The sequence below is a fragment of the Danio rerio genome, chromosome 6 (assembly GCF_049306965.1).
Source record: "Danio rerio strain Tuebingen ecotype United States chromosome 6, GRCz12tu, whole genome shotgun sequence".
NCBI classification, from domain to species: Eukaryota; Metazoa; Chordata; class Actinopteri; order Cypriniformes; family Danionidae; genus Danio; species Danio rerio.
Window position 1 is genome coordinate 17250604 of NC_133181.1, and position 18270 is coordinate 17268873.

General features: G+C 36.0%; 1 protein-coding gene across 11 annotated transcripts in view; it reads right to left on the reverse strand.

Annotated features, from left to right (window-relative positions):
- The window catches only part of agap1 (ArfGAP with GTPase domain, ankyrin repeat and PH domain 1), a 348474-nt gene that overhangs the window by 186724 nt on the left and 143480 nt on the right, over positions 1 to 18270 (reverse strand). The window lies entirely within an intron of this gene.

Sequence of the window (18270 nt, forward strand, 5' to 3'; positions counted from 1 at the left end):
GTCTTTAAAACTGCCACAAGAACTCAAGTCAAAGTTTATGGACATGAATTATGCACCATTCTTGTGACAAACTCATTGCAGACTTTTACAATGAACATCTGCAATGATGCTTTAGTTGGTTTGTAATAAAAGTAACTTTTGCAGAAATCTGGCTTTAAACAAAGGGATGCATCAGAGGAGCGATGTAAATATACTGCGTTTTCCCACTTCCTGCAGAGTGTTTACATTCTCCATATAGCCTGTGCTCCCTTTGCGTCTGTGATGTGGTTCGCTGAAAACATGGCAGCACCACTGTGAGGGAAAAAGACAGGGAAAAGTAGCTGTATTGCCATAATTCCGTCTCCAACAGCCTGCGCCGCTGGCACAGTTACTGCAGTTCTCTTTCCGCTTTTTTTCTTTCCCTCGCTGCTGCTATTATTACACCGTGGCCACCTTTGAGTCAGCGCTGTCAAGAAAGACAGACATCACAGGATCCAGGGCACTAAAAGAAAAATACAAAGACGCACACACACACAAACAAACAAAGCCCCTAATTCAAGACCAAACAGCGAAGAACAAACATGCCAGAACACACAAGGAAATCATTTTCAGCTTATCTGAATTCCAAATGCTAAATGCAAATATTAACTGGCTCCACTTCTGCATGAGTTGTTGACAGTGATCTCCACAGCGTTCCACAGCTCTGTTATCTTGATTTATTAAGCCAAGTGTGTTTTCTACTAATGTGACTGGGAAATGTTACCAGAGGCAGCGAAGAATGTGATGCTAAATATGATGCTAAATATGATGCAAAATTCCCGATACAAGAGAGAGCCATATTGTATAATTCAATATTATCAAACTGGGCACAAGTCAGTTCTGCAGCCTATAAAAATTTAAGCATAAATAAAGAGCTTATTAAGGTGGAGCTCAGAATATCTACAGTAACCCAGCACAGTGTTTCCAGTGATTTTTTCGAGCTGTGGTGGCAGGCCTTTTTTTACACAGATCTACCAACTACCTGTGGCGTTATTTCAATGACAAATATCATGAGCGCAGTATTACAATTCGAAATCGCATTTATGTAATAGCCTGCGAGCATGCAAATCTCTTTGCTTGCGCGCCGATTTTCTCTGCTCATGCACCAAACTTCTTGCACACCCTCAAATATACGCTGCTCAATCGCAGATCTTGTTGTGCGCAGTGCGCTCTCAAATATATGCTGCTATAGTGCGATTTAGTGTGTTTATGTAACGAGTATGTCTCCAACCTTTATTAGATTTGCTAGGAATATTTATGAACGTCTCCAATAGACTTACAGAGCGATAATAATGCGTCCTGAAGTAGAGTAAAACAGATATACGTCATGTTTGTTGACCATAAGCATCACCCAACTGTCAGTCAGCCAGTCAGTCAGTCAGCATGTAACCTTAAAGAGTTAAACAAATGAAGCACAGGACTACTATGGGCGGTAACAGAAAGGTTTGTGCTGTTATAATTCACTTGCCAATACGTTTTGGTTTGATTATTACCTGCTATTAAAAAAAAACATGAGAATGAGATGAGAACATTGAATGAAATGCTTGTAATGTAGCCATGGCGGGATGAATTGTGGCGTGGTGCCCCGCCATGGAATGAATGAATGTAGCAGAAACCATGCAGCAGTTTTCTAGTAATCCATCTCAACTGTTATCTAAAAACACTAGTCAATTTAAACTTACTACAAGTATTCAAACCCCAAATACTCACATTACTGCTGCACAATACATCGTTTCAACATCGATATCTCAATGTGCAAATTTGCAATAGCCATATTGCAGGATCTTAAGAGATTTCAAGTTAAACCATTTGGATATTATAAAGTTTTATGCTTTAACAATTAGATTAGATTTTAGTAATTAGGTTTTTACATATATATGATCGGGCGACGCAGTGATGTAGTAGGTAGTATTGTCGCCTCAAAACAGTTTGCATGTTCTCTCTGTGTTCGCGTTGGTTTCCTCCGCGTGCTCCGATTTCCCTTACAGTCAAAAGACATTCGGTACAGGTGAATTGGGTAGGCTAAATTGTCTGTAGTGTATGTGTGTGAATGATTGTGTGTGGACATTTCCCAGAGATGGGTTGCGGCTGGAAGGGCATCCGCTGCGTAAAAACGTGCTGGATAGGTTGGCGGTTCATTCCGCTGTGGCGACCCTGGATTAAAAAATGGACTAAGCCGACAAAAGAATGAATGAATGAATATATATGAATGAAGACACTGTTATTTTACATTTGCTTATTAGACTTTACCAAAAGCCATAGTATTTTTTATTACATAATTATTTTTGTATTGTTTTCATCTGTGCTTTAAATGTTATTACATATTGTGTATTTTTTGTCTCATTATTAATATTTTATGCAGAAGCACTCCCTAACAAAATCATCACAATCAATGTAAAATTATGTTTTTTTCCCCCTGAAGTCATCTTGTGTAATTATATTCATATTGCAATATTAGGGACACAACATTCTTGGTAAATAAATGTATTGTCCCACGTAAATGAGCAGGTATAGCCAAATCAGAATGCATTGCCGTCAGTGTTTCAACAGACACAAAAACATAACAAATGGCTTTTTTGTTGAGGTTGCAAATATAGCCTAGATCAGTGGTCCTTTCCGAACCCAGAGGCGTTCGATCTGTTACTTCAGTCACCCTTCTGCTGGGTGTTCTTCCGCACTGGATCACTCCGGCTATTCTATCTGTTTACCTGCTGTCTGCTTAGAACAATTTTCTTCTCGATGTACTGTTCCTGCTAAACTAAATGAGAAAAGCCAAATGCTCTCTGTTTAAGTATCATTTACTACGATATTAAAGTTAAATGGAGCTCTCTGGAATCATAATAAAATCATAAATAAAAGTGTATTGTTGCCTTGGTAATGCAAGTATAATGTAAACAGAAGTAATCAGTACTTTAAAAGTGCTGAATTATTAAGATGTGCTGACATAATTACAATCTGGATATTGGTTGAGACTGCTAAGTCGAGCACAAACCGTAGCGCACTGAAACAGTGACCCTAAAACCGTCATACATACCGAACTGTGAGTAGATTGAACCGTTGCACCCCTACGCAATATATATTGCAGAAAAACTAAATATTGCAATGTTGCTTTTTTCCAATATCATGAAGACCTAACTCACATCATTGCTTTTAAGAATGTGTTGTAATCTCAACAGAGCCAGAGTGCTTACACTCTTTGACTCTGGAGTCAGATCTGAGTTTCAACAGTCATGTCAAAGCAGTCAGTAAATCAGCATACTATCATCTCAAAAACATAGCAAGAATCAGATGCTTTGTTTCTAGTGAAGATTTAGAAAAACTTGTTCATGCTTTTATCAGCAGCAGGGTGGATTACTGTAATGGACTCCTCACTGGTCTTCCTAAAAAGACAGTCAGACAGTTACAGCTCATCCAGAACGCTGCAGCCAGAATTCTAACCAGAACCAGAAAATCAGAGCACATCACACCTGTCCTCAGGTCTTTACACTGGCTGCCAGTTACATTCAGAATAGATTTTAAAGTATTATTACTGGTCTATAAATCACTAAATGGCCTAGGACCTAAATACATCACAGATATGCTCACTCAATACAAACCTAACAGATCACTCAGATCTTTAGGATCATATAAACTAGAAGTTCTAAGAGTTCAGTCAAAGCAGGGTGAATCGGCTTTTAGCCACTATGCCCCTCGCTGCTGGAATCAGCTTCCAGAAATGATCAGATGTGCTCCAACATTAGGCACATTCAAATCAAGACTGAAAACACATCTGTTTAACTGTGCCTTTACTGAATGAGCACTGTGCTGCGTCCGACAGATTGCACTATCATGTTTTTTTCTTCTTCTTCATTCTTTCATATCACATTTTACCTGTTTTTATGTTTTGTTTTGTTTTAATGCATTTTTATTATTTGTTTTTATTTTTATTTTACTTGTTTCTTTTATTCTTGTTTATGTAAAGCACTTTGAATTGCCATTGTGTATGAAATGTGCTATATAAATAAACTTGCCTTGCCTTGCCTTGCCTTGCCTTTGAGAAAGTCAACCAAAAATTAGATTAGTCCACCAAAAGAAAATTTTGATAGTTTTAAATAAACAAAATTTTGTTCCTGGGAACACTTTAAAAAAGGAGAGAGATTTGTCTTTCCATTGCAAATCCCTTAAACAAAACAAAATAAGCTTCAAAAGGTTTCTAAAGACATTGTACAAAAGTAATCCATATAAATAAAGTGGTTTATTCCAGCCTCCTGGAGCTCATCAAATACAGCCAATGGCAGCTAAACTATACTTGGTTAATGCATGAGAACAAACTTCATCCATGGGAAGTATACTCAGAGCAGCATGTAGAAGCAGGAGAATGTGGAGCCTGTGGCTGTTCTGTAAGCAAGCATCAATGGCTCACGTCAAGCAATCATTTCCTTCAACATTATTTGAGGTATAGTTTAATTTCTTTTCATTTTTTTTTATTTCTGTGCGCGTGTACACACTTATGCGTGTATGAATGTCTGTATAATATGTTAATATTGATTCTTTAAAGTGAACCTATGATGAAAATCAACTTTTGTAAGCTGTTGTAAGACAGAACTGTGTGTACAGTAGTATGTCCACAGTTATATTGGAGTGATAGAAACAAAATAAGTGCCTTTTTTTAATTTCCTGATGTTAAAATAGGATCCAAATCCCTGCAGTTCTGAAGCCCACCGCAACACAACAGAGGAGTGTGCGAATTCCCCGCCCACTGAATTGATTGACAGACGCGTATTAACATATCTCCAAAGTAACACATATTATCATATCCACAAGATCGTGCGACTGGGATTAAAAAGATCTCAGCTCTCTCTGAACATCTTCACCTCAAGAATGAGCTTTACAGGTATTTTAAAACGGTGTATGTTTGTAATGAAGACAGTAAATTTGCTGTAATCCATCACCACAGCAGCGCAGCAGCATAAAAGATGATGCTTCAATTCCAGTTTGTGGACTTAAATCAGGTTTATTTTGTACATTAACATAACGGGTGTCCACTCCATACAGCAGTGTATATTAACATGTATCCTGTCACATTTACTGTGCAAAAACAATGTAGAGCTAAAAATGTCTGTGCATGTGCGTGAACTTTATAATGACATTGTATGTAACTCATCATTGCAGAAACGCTTAAATTAACTCAACAAATATATCAAATAACTGTTGAGAAATTTCTTAGTGTAGTATGGGAGATCTGCTTCATTCTTGTCTGTCACTGTGCTGTTTATCAATGTGAATCCTACACAATTCAGAACAATACAGAGAGATCTCTATGGCTCTCACACATAAGTGGGAACAGTGGGCGGGAAGAACAAGCTAATTTGCAATGGTACAGGCAACAAAAACAGCTAAAATGTCCCAGATTTATAAAGGTATAATAAAAAATCTGATGCGTATTTGAGAACTTTACAGACACATTCTGGAAACACATAAGGCTGATCTTACATCTTTAAAAGGGGGTAAACTAGTTTTAAAGTAAGCTCACCAAAAAATCTAATTTGGTCACCTATTTTCTTGGTATGAGTGTGTCAGTGTTTTTTGACATGAGGGAAAGCAAATGAGTTTTCATTTACTATCACCTTTAAACGTCAAAGATCTTTTTGATTTCCATTTCCAATCTTTCAAATCTTTCCATTTAAAAGGAAATAAGTTAAACATGACATCACATGCTAAAAATAAAATGTATCTTTCAACTTGTTTTGTAATGCAACCCAATATCAGAATAACACTGCATACCTTGATCATAGCTTCATCACTTATCAAGATAAAAAAATCTTGAGAAGTCAAATACGTTAAATATTACACGCCATATCACTTTTGAAAATCATATTTCCATTTCTGTTAACAAACCTGCTGAACAACTGAAGCCAGACACGGAAATATACTTATTCATGTTTTTACAACAAATCCACAGAGATATCCCAGTCTCAAACCACGGCCAAAATAAAACCCACACACAACTACTGTTAAAAGACAAGCAAAAGAAAAACTAAACCCACAGAAGTCACGCAAATGCACAGTTATGCTTAAAGAAATTATCTTAATGTAATTTCTGAATTTTAAACATCTAAATTCTGAAATATGCTGTGGTCCAATGTCAAAATACAGCATGTCCATACATACTAGGGTTGTCGCGATACCAATAATTCATGTTATGATACTATACCAGCTGAAGAATTACGATACCAAGTAGTATTGCGATACTGTAATTCATAACTCAAATTACAATGAAAATTGTCAGAAATACTGTTTTATGTTTATATAATAGGCCTATTTAAAGTTAATTCATAATTCCTTTACTATTGAAAATAGTATTATTTGCATGTCACTTCACCTAAAATTTTATAAATTTTTTGTTTATTTTGTAGATAACTGACCAACAAAAAAAAAACCACTAAAATACATAAAACATTTTTCCAACACAATTAGGCTACATAAAGTGGTCAAAAATCCTTTCAATGTTTCCTGTTTCTATTTTGGGTTTTTACATCTTTTTTTTCAGTCTTATTAGGTAACAATCAAAAATAATTAAAAAATTCACTTTGTGAGTCTTTCTTTTTAAAAGATTGTCGCAGATGATTAAATCGTATTGACAGAAATGAACCGATTCAAATGTGCGATCGAAACGTCAGAAAATTTACCTTAAAGGGCTCCACAGACTATTCAAATAAAAAAGTCTATTGTAGCACAAACGTGTGAGAATTTTAGTGACTTTTCCACATGCAACATCTTTTGTAGATAAACAATTAATGGCGATACTACCGTTTACAAGCTAAAGCAGCATTGCCAGAATTTTGGAGCCATCGTATCAGAGCTTCAATGAATTTTAAGATGGAAAAAGCCACCCACGTTCAACATATCATTACTCTGCAGGAAACACTGTTATCATAGCTGCAGTTAAGATATCATTGCAGCTCACACATAAAACAGAAGATCTGATGAACGCTTGATAAACGAGGCACACGCAAGCCACTTCTCCACCCACTATTGTTATGACTGAAAACACAACAATGGAATTAAAAAAAATGAAGCAGCCATTCAATGACAATGAGAGTGTGCGCACGCAAAGATGCACAAGACAAAACAATCCGGTCAGCCCTGTAAATGCTTTTGGAATGTCCTCTTAACTACAACGCTCTGGAAATAACATTCCCTACAGCAGGATTAAACCACAAGCTGCATGCTGCGATTCCCTCTGCAATTAAGTCGTCAAACGGAGTGCTATTTAACACAACAGATCAAAAGGGTTTCCTGGACAAAACAAAGAAAACGTGAAAAGTAATGAGAAGCAGTGTTGTGAAAGGTTAAATGCCCATAATCAAGCCCAACACTTGTGGAGCTCACAACTACGTATGCAGAAATGTGTACATATGCACCACCATAATGTTAAGAGAGAAAAAAGGGACACAAGTAAACAAACAAACAAAAAAGACAGTAAAGACACTTGGCAGCCTCTTGACAAGCCATCGTGTGGTGCTCAAAACAAGACAACCGCAGGTCAGATGCACCACTGGGGTTCACAGAATAGCGATTCAGTTCAGCAGTGTGCTGTTTCCATAAGGGTGTCATTGTCTTGGAGTCTTTAAATCTGACCACCCACAAGAGCTTTCAAACACTTTGTTGCTCAAATTGCCTGCTGCTTTAAGATTTAGGTCTATTTTGGGCTGATTCGTTGACTGAAATACAAGTAGAAAATTACAATTATACTGTCTACTGGTAAAAGATATAGATCAATGGGCTTAAAGTATTCATTAGCAGATCCTTCTATCCTGAGCAAAGCTTGGGGAGTGTAAGATTTTTTTTTCTTCATAGAAAAAACAATATCAGCATTGATTGACATTTTGAATGTCATGAAAAACATAGGTTCCACTTTATATTAAGTGGCCTTAACTAATATTAAATACTGTTATTTTTAGCATTGAATTGATTACTTAAACATTGACTGAAATTGCATTAATGTGATTGATCATACCTGCGATTGTCATGCACATCTTGTCAGGGAAGCACGGTTGTGTGATCAGTCGTAAATCTCCTCCAAAAGCCAGAGGGTGCTCTCATGCGGTAACACCAGACATAAAAGAAATCTCGTAGCATTGCTTTATAAACTATCACGCTCTTATAAATCACAAAACTATAAAATCATATCATAGAAGGATTTGTTTAAGGATTTATTATAAAAGAATTCATGTCGACAATCATGTTTTAATCATTCCAATAAAGGATGATGTTACTAAATATGATATTTTCACTTTTTTTAATTGCCACATTTACTACAACAGCTGTCATAAATACAATGATGAAAAATTGTTTCACCGTACAAAGTTATAGGAGGGCATAGATTATTTTTTTTATCTAGACTAATCAAGATTTTGTAATTAATCTAGATTAATCTAGATTAAAATGGGTCATTTGAATTCTGTCAAAGGCATTCAGAATATGTGTGCTACCCAAATAATAAATCTTTGAGAACGGGTTTCTCAAGCCAGGTGGTGCATTAGACCAGGGGCTCATCTTTTGTGTCCAAAATGCATTGCAAACTGCTTGAGAAACTGTTCTACTATGATAATTGGTGATGAAAATAAATGATGTTCAATAAGATTTACTTGTGTGTAACTTTTTATTCAGTTAAACATGAATTTTGAACTGTAGGCCTACATAAGCTCGAAACAGCAATTTTTGATCACCTTAATCCGACTAAAGTCATATTGAACTAAACAGAAATGGAATTAAGACATGCGGAGTATGCAGATATTAGTAGCATTATTGATGTAAACGTTGCAATCAAACTATTACCGTCATGCAGGGCTTAATTTTTGCTGGAACACGCCGAATCCGGAACCTCTGAAATCTGATCCGGCACCTCATTTTACCGATACCCCTCCTCAACTGCCCTTATCCCCTGTCCCCTGTTACTTTCTTCCGCAACTTCCCAACCCTCTTCTTTTGCGCCCACGACCACTCCCCTCTCTTTCGTCCTTCGTTCGCGACACCCCTCCGCCATCCAACCATCGCCATATTTTCTGACCAGATCCACACATGCGGCTGTCAGTAAAGGACTGCACACACACACACACACACTCATGCACACACACACATATCATGAAATGCAGAAGTTTTTTTTCTTTCCATTTGGCGTGCGTTTTAAATTCTATAACACTCTCACCAGTCCTTACTCCTTCCCGAACTGCAGTTCAACTCAGGCATCCTGCTGATGGATTCAGAAGGGCACTTTTTTGGCAGATGGCTCACCAGTCAGGTATACATCCCTACTATAATATCAAGGTGAAAGTCATCATAGCTTGCGTTGAATAGACCCAGCTCTCAACCCAACTTTGAGAATAGATTAAAGGTGATTTTTTTTTTAATCGCACGATAAGAGTCTCGCATTAACACAGCACATTAATGCCGATAACAGCCCACCTCTAATTTTAATTAAGACTGCATGATATTGGAAAAATCTAATATTTTATAATATTTTATAATATATATATGGGTATACATAAAATAGCGACATGAATACAATTTTACCAGATGAATTTAATAACTTAAAGACCTACTGGTATGATTCTGTAGGGGAGTGCATCTGCATGAATTATTATAAACAACCTACAAGCACAGATAAATACAACAAATAAATATACAATTTAAAAAAATGTGTTTTATTGTTTTCCGAAAAGTCTAAAGGCTGATTTATACTTCTGCGTTGAGTAATTTGGCATGTCCCACAGCACAAGCCTTGCATGTAACTGTGCATTTACACTTCTGCTTGCTGTTTGTGTTGCTCTGCAATAACACTTCTGAAACACTAGCTGGCAGTAGGTTTTAATGTTCCTGTGTACAGTTTTTTTTTTATGTGTGTTTTGGCCTTTCTGAACGCTACAAGTAGCCCAAACTTGCTTATTAAGAGGCGGAACCGGCAGATGTGCAACAACTTTAATCATAAGGTAAGCGCAAAATAAAAGTTTACATCTGGAACTCCTTAAGAGGACTCGACACTTGCCAACAATCGCTCCATTGGGCTTGCGTCTCTCAGCACCACCCACACTCATTACCTCTACCAAACCGACCAATCAAAGAGCTTGTGCTACACATCGCTACGACATGTAGTTACACGTGTAGTGCTCATAGGTGTCAGCCATAACAAGGGCTATGCGACCGTGCAAAGGCAGCGCTGTACCATCGGTGTAAGTTGACACAGAAACGTAAAATAATAAATGTATCATTATTTAAGTTACAAGCAGTACATTTTCTAAGAACAGAATGTTTGTAAAATCTTTAAACACTCACAGGTGTCAGAAACACATGATTGCATATGTTGCGATGTGACTTTTGCTAATATGACACATTCTGGCCCTACTTCAAATAGATAATGTGACAAACTGGAGTAATGAATGCAAAAAATTTAGATTTCAGTCTGAAGAACAAATTACATGTTAAAAATCAACACAAATAAAAGCGAACATTGTTAATAGCAAAATTTCTTCTTTTTTTTCGACTTAATCCCGTTATTATTCAGGGGTCACCACAGCGAAACAAACTGCCAAGTTATTCAGCATATGCTTTATGCAGATGCCCTTCCAGCTGCAACCCAACACTGGGAAACAACCACACACTCTTGCATTCACACACATACACTACGGCCAATTTACCCTCAATAGCAATAATATTTTACAATTTTTAAAAAATTCATTCGAATAGTACTGTACATTTTGTCCACCTGTGCTATTATTGCATTTTACAACAGTTAAGCATCATAATAAACCGTAATAAACAAAAATGTCCACTGAATGCAGGAAACTCACTCATTAAACCATACTACAACCACTCATTAAGCAAAATTATATATATTTTTTCTTTTAAGACAATACAACATTATTAGATAAGGTGCACTGTAAAACACAAATGAAACCTGCACTGAAAACTTAACTTATTATAACCGGATGGGATCATCAAGGTGCCAACATGAAAAAAGAAATGCAATTTACATAAAATTGATCAACTACAATATAAAAGGGCATAAACACCAGCTACAATTGGCCTTAATCACGCAAGATGCTTACAAGACTCCATAAGCACCTGTCCCATCAATATATAACCACTTCCTAAACTGCTTAATCCGCTATTATGGCCTCCCCTGTGTCATCACTCATGGATGAAAGCATTAATACAAACCACAGCAATGGCAGGAATTTGAGAGGTCTGTAACAGGGCCAAGATGCCAAGGCGCCATTTCTGTGCCAGCCTGCGGTGTCTAATGGAAAGATGAAAGCTACTAAGAGCTGCGGAGGAAACTAATAAAGGAGATGAAAAACTTGAAGTAGCGTGTTATGCAAAGAATTATTAGCCCTCCTGAATTATTAGCCCTCCTGGATATTTTTTCCCCCAATTTCTGTTTAACGGAGAGATTATTTCAACACATTTCTAAACACAATAAATCTAAACATTTATTTCTAATAATTGATTTCTTTAATATCTGCACTGATGACAGTACATAATATTTTACTAGATTTTTTAAAAACATTTTCCAGCTTAAAGTGTCATTTAAAGGCTTGGTTGGGGTAATTAGGCAAGTTATTGTGGTATGTTCACAGACAATTAAAATTAAATATTGCCCTTAAAATGGTAATAAAATATTAAAAACTGCTTATATTCAAGCCGAAATAAAGCAAATAGGACTTGCTCCAGAAGAAAAAATATTATAGAAAATACTGTGAAAAGTTCCTTGCTCTGTTAAAGATCATTTGGGAAATATTTGATATGGAACATTCACAGGAGGGCGAATAATTCTGTCTTCAACTGTAAATACACCAAAATGTGTAGTATAAAGTCTGCCGTTTTAGCTTCATCCAATCAACATCCTGAAAACAACAATGCCTGCGGGGCCCAAAACAAAGCGGAGGAGTCGTGGCATTAATCATCAAGAACAGACGCACTGCTGTCAGGAACGATCACAATCCCGGAGAATGCAGGAATAGATTGTTTGTAAGAGCAACATTATCTGTGCCTGTGTTTTTCCTGAGTGAGGTGAAGAGGTGAAGGGTGAGGGTATATAGAATGGGGTTTTCCAAGGCTTGCAACAATGGCAAGCCGACACATCCTCAAATGACAGAGTCAAAAAAAAATGCCTCCGTCTTCAATTCAGAGACTTCATCCGTCAGTCAGTCAGGACAAGACAGATGGAGGAATGTAAGACTTGTGTGGTCCCACACTTCAGTACCTCAGCAGATGTAGGTAGGTCATCCAGGCATTGTTCACCGACTTAATATGAACATTGCATTGACATGAAACAATGACAAAAAGAAAAGACAATCTTTTACAATATGTTGCCTTAGAAATATTTTTAGAATATCTTTTCAGAAAATGTGGTTACTGATTAATTGCTTAATTATGGAACTAAATATTATTATCTAAGATAGAGCTGTACGATTAATCATAAAAAAAAGATTGTTCGCTTAATTTGACCTCCCACACAATCTTAATCCAGCATCTCTGCAATTTAGCCAATTATATTTTTAAGTTCAGGGAAGAAGCATAAAGGCACAAGTCTTCATATTGTTTTATATTCATTGCTCAGCAACATGGACATCTCCAAATGGTGTTGAAAGAGTCACAAATATGGATGGCTATCGTTAGCTTTTAACGGAATTACTACTTTTATCGATACAACTTATCGTTTCGGTACTTTAGCGGTTCTCTTATCAGTACTTTTTTGTTTTTTTGGGGGAAAAAAAAAACAGAAAAACAAATTTAACAGAATTAACAACACTTCATTTTATTAAAGTTTTAAATGTAAAATAAAAACAAACCCAATTGTAATTATAATATAATTGTAAAACAAATAAATACAACTTTTAAAAGAATATACAATGGTTTGAAGGAAAATGACTCTCAGTTTTTAACCATTCTTCTGAAGAAAAATCAACATGTTTGCCATTTCTGGCAGAAGACAGGATTTTCTAGGTTTCTTGTGCTCCCTGTTGTCGAAAATACCCTCTATGAGTTGCAAAAAGCAGTTAAATAATCAGATAATGCTTACGATTTTTAAGAATGACTGTGAATGACAGGTAATAAAGTTGTAAATAACGGTCAGTTTGTTGCAAGGAGCAATCATTTCAGAGTGTATAGGAAGTATAATTTGCAAGTATGTTATTTACATTTTTTTTTCTTAAAGTGACGGCAGCCATGACATAAGTGCACTGGGCAGTGATAGTGAATCCGAAAGCCCGCATTTCATTTAAATAATCATAACGCATTTTAGAGTTATGATTACGACAAGCATTTGATATGTTTTTCTTTTATAGCGAACACAGTGTTGTGCATAAAAATAAATATTTAACATTGACAATACAACTAGGCCTAATTGCCTATATAGGCCCAAACCCAATTCTACCACTTTGCCCTTTCCCTTCTCCCTACTCCTTGTTTTTCGCCTTCACATGAAGGGGTAGGGGTGTCCATATTATCTTTAGCTTGAAAGCGTAGGGCTAAGGGGAAGGGTTAGATAGCCCTCGAAACAATAATTTTTCAGGACCACACTCGAAACCAAAGGGTAAGAATATTTCCCAGAATACACCAGCTACAACGGCAGCATGGCTGCACACGAAGGTAAGGAGATGCTCAAATTATTATTTTTTTCATTATTACAAATTTTTACAACAGGACTAACTACAGCAGTCGTGATTGTCAATCTCATATGAAGCAAGAGATCGCGATGACATATGATAACGTGTGCAGGTGTTGTAGTGCTGTCCCATTTTTTAGGGGGAAATTTTGAAGCCATTCCCCTTCACACTCTGTTTCAAAGGCCATGGGGAAGTGGTAGGGGAAAGGGTTAAAAAATAGAATTGGGATTGGGCCATAATGTTGAATATAATGCAAGAGGCAATCTGATAATGACAAATTTTACCAGTGGAAATTTTTTTTGTCATTGACAGATTCCAAGTATTTGTCTCAAACATAATCATTCAACTTTAGAATTATGAATAGTTGTAGTCTGATATTATTGCTGTTTTACCATGTTTGAGAATAACAAAATTAATAGTATCTGTAGATAATACATCTACAGAATTGTAAAAAAAAATTATGATTCTCATTTTAGCTAGAATCGTGCAGTCCTAATCTCATTATCCAAATGAAGAAAATTCAGTATTTCAAGAAAATGAAGTGACGAAAAACGGGAAAGCCAAATAGCAAAGTAAATAACAGAAAGTACAGTATATAAAAAGAAGACTTCAATTTTACCAAACTGTCAAGACTATTCTATTCTATTCTATTTATTATATTATATTAAATTATATTTTATTATATTTAATTTTATTACATTATATTAAGTCATTGCTTAATTAGCCTAATTGCATGGAGAGCTATGTACAGATCTTTAATAAAAACATTTCATTACTTTCATACTGTTTGTGCTCATTTAAGACAAAATGATTTGTGTTTAAAATAAAATATACCAGGATGGACATGTTTACATATTATTAAGTGTATTTGTCTGTTTAAAACACATCCAAATCCACTATTACTCTTCAAATCACATATACAGAAGTTGATCTGAGAATTAAGTCTTTATATGGAGCGTGTCTGTCAGTCAGCACCATTACATGAACTGACTGATTCAAAGGTTGCATAGTGAATGCATTTGTTTTTATATTCATTTCAATGTGGTTTCAAGCCAACAACTTTTACAATTAGGCTATATTACATTTAAGATCGGCTCTTTAACGCTACTTCCACTTTTCATAGAAAGATTAACTATGGGGAGGAGATGGGATTATAGCGGGATAGAATGGTAAAATATGGGAGAATCCCAGCAAAAATGGGAGGGTTGACAGGTATGCAGAAAGAATGATATTTAGCCTTCAATGTCCTCTTTTATTATTTCTCCAAGCATACTCCTGAGAGCGAAGTAAGATAAATCTAAACTAGTTTCTGTTGTTCAAACAACTCAGTTGAGAACATCTGTTAAAATGGCGCACGTATTAAAAAAAATCTAAGCTCTAATTTTAAGTAACAAACAACAGAGAATTTAATTATATTTAGCATTATTTTAAAATTGTATTATTGTTGAATCATCTTTATTATGCTCATGAATAGTTCCAAAAGAACAAACTTGTTATAAATATAATAACATTTTCCTTATCTCTTTAAATTTTTACAATTATCATGAACTAGTCAATATAGAATTTGTAAAATTTAATATAGAAATGAAACCATTTGATATCCTTAAAGGTCAAATTATTTATTTTAAAGGATTTGCAAATATTTTACTTTGTATTAAAGACATTCAAATATATTTTTTACTTTAACAGAATTGAAAATAAACAAAAAATAAATAATGGGACCTACACAACATTAATGAGAACATAAAGCAAAAATAAAAAGCCCCCCAACAGCAGCCGGAGTGACACCAGACCCCCGCTGAGGTCTCAAGCCAACAAACCTAGACCTAAATTAATGAAATAATTATACAAGCTCTTAATTGCGGAGAACCATTATCAATTTTGTTGCACGTTGCATACATAATGATACGTGTACACACACACACACACACACACACACACACACACACACACACACAGTGGCGTTATGTGTCAAGGGCTCGGCCTCATATCCTGAGGGCAGCTCCCGCTTTGGAAGCGTGTGGCAGTGGGGGGAAGGTTTGTGTGTCTGTCGGTGGGTTAACGAGAGACTGACGATGACAAATAGTCACTGGCTTCTCCTTTCTCCTCTCATAAGCGCCATCAACCCCATAACCACTCATTCATTCATTCACCCCCCCCCCCCTCTCTCTCTCCTTCAATCCCCGCGGGCTGCTATTCATTTCTCATTGTGCTCTCAGCAGAAGGGTTACAAGAGATCGCTGTTGTTTATACACAAGCCCAAAAAATACAGAATACGTGAATAATAAACGTCCTCCTCCACCGTATGCAAATAAGCAACTCCCCTTTCCTTCACACATCAGCAATTAAAGCATCCCCCATATCAAACACTCCTTCAACAAAGAGCCCACAAATGAGTTTCAATCAGAGCAATTAAGGCCAACTTCGTCATCTCGATGAGACGGTTAGCGGTGTGTTCACAGACGAGACTCAGAATCCTGTCCGGAGGGGAGATGTTTTCATTCCTGTGTGAGAGAGACTGTGTGTTTACGGTGGTGTTCGAGTAACTGGTCCGACTGGTTATTTTACATACAGACTCCAAGATAAACATCAGAAAATTTGGGGAAATCCCCTCAGAAAGTAGGAATGTGCAGCAAGCAGCACATGTGTTCCCTTTCTGGTCTATAAAAAAGCTAAAAACTGTGTTGAGAAATTATTGGAAATTACATATAGCAAAATTAATATAAATTGGAGTTACAATAACAGTAATAGATGAAACCACTATGAATATTCATATTTGCTTGGAAGCTAAAAACCCAAGAAAAGTCTTAAATCTCAGATCATAACGAGTTAAGAAATTATCAAAATTAGAAGAACAACAACAACAGAATGGATAAAACCACTATGAATATTGATGTTTGCTTAAAAGCTAAAAACTCAACAAAACCCTTAAATCTCTTGATAAAAACGTGTTGAGAATTATTCTAAATTGGAAGAACAACAACAAAATAATGGATGAAACCAACAGGAATATTTATCTTAGTTTAAAAGCTAAAAACTCAACACAAGTCTTACATCTCTGATCAAAATAAGTTAAGAAATTATCAAAACTGGAAGTACAACAACAACATAAATGATACAACCATTATGAATATTCACAATTGCTAAGAAACTAAAAAGCTCAACAAAATCCCTAAATCTCTGAGCAAAATGAGTTTAGAAATGATTAAACTTGGAAGCATAACAACAACAAAATAATAGATGCCACCCCCATCGACATTAATGTTTGCTTATAAGCTAAAAATTCAACAAAAAGTCTTAAAGGTCTGATCAAAACGTGTTGATAAAATTATCAATCTTGGAAATGTAACAATAACAAAATAATTTATGAAACCATCAATAATATTAATGTTTGCTTAAAAATTTAACACAACAAAAGTCTTTAATGTCTGCTCAAAATGATCAAAACTGAAAGAACAACAACAAAACAACGAATGAAAAAACTATGACTATTGATGTTAGCTTAAAAGCTAAAAACTCAACCAAAATCTTAAATCTGACTAAATGCGTTTCGAAATGATCAAACTTGTAAATACAACAAGAAAATAATTGATGAAATCACAATCATTATATTTGCTTAAAAGCTAAAAACTCAAAAGTCTAATGGTGCGTTCACACCAGACGTTAAACAAAGCGATGTTAGGTCAATGTAAAGGCGCAAATAGACATCCTGTGGCGCAATTTGCACGAATGAGGTGGTTAAAATGTCAGTTCAAATGTAACGCATGAATCATGTGAACCGTTTGAGTTGGAAAATCTGAACTTTAGCAGACATTTGTGCCGCGTTAACCAATCAGGAGCTTGCTCTTGTAGGCACGTGATTATGATGTAGCGCCTCCAGTTGGTATCTAGAGGGGAAATCCTCCTGCCGACACTGGACAACAGCTCATCAAACTGGCCTTGGTTCAGTCAGAAGCATCAATGAAAGCTTCCATCGTCCAGGTTCAGTTTTAGAGGAGTTATGAACTCACAGAGCTGGGTGCACCTGTGAAATGGTCTAGTGGTCTCAGACACTACACCGAATGAATCTACACTGTTTTTCAGCCTTCCTAAAGCACATAAAGCATAGCTACTCTCTCAATAAAATCCATGTTGGCCATTTAGCAAAAGACCTAGAGTCACCAGTGGTGTTAACACAGCATCAAAATGAGTTGAGCAATGATCAAAGTTGTAATAATGGACAAATCCACTATAAATATTCACATTTGCTTAAAATCCAAAAAGTGCAACTAAAGTCTTAAAAATCTTTTCAAAATGTGTTGCGAAATTATCAAACTTAGAAGTACAACATCAAAACAATGGGTAAAGCCACTTTGAATATTCACGTTTGCTTAAAAGCTAATAAGCTCAACAAAAAAAACTTAAATCTCTGATCAAAATGAGCTGAGAATTGAACAAACTTGGAAGCACAACAACAAAATAATGGGTGAAACCACAATAAATATTCATGTCTACTTAAAAGCCCCTCCCCACACACACATGCGCCACACTCCACAGTTCCGGCAGACTTCTTAGTCCACAGAGCCTCCACGAAAGCGAGACTTACAGCCATGAATAGCTTTCA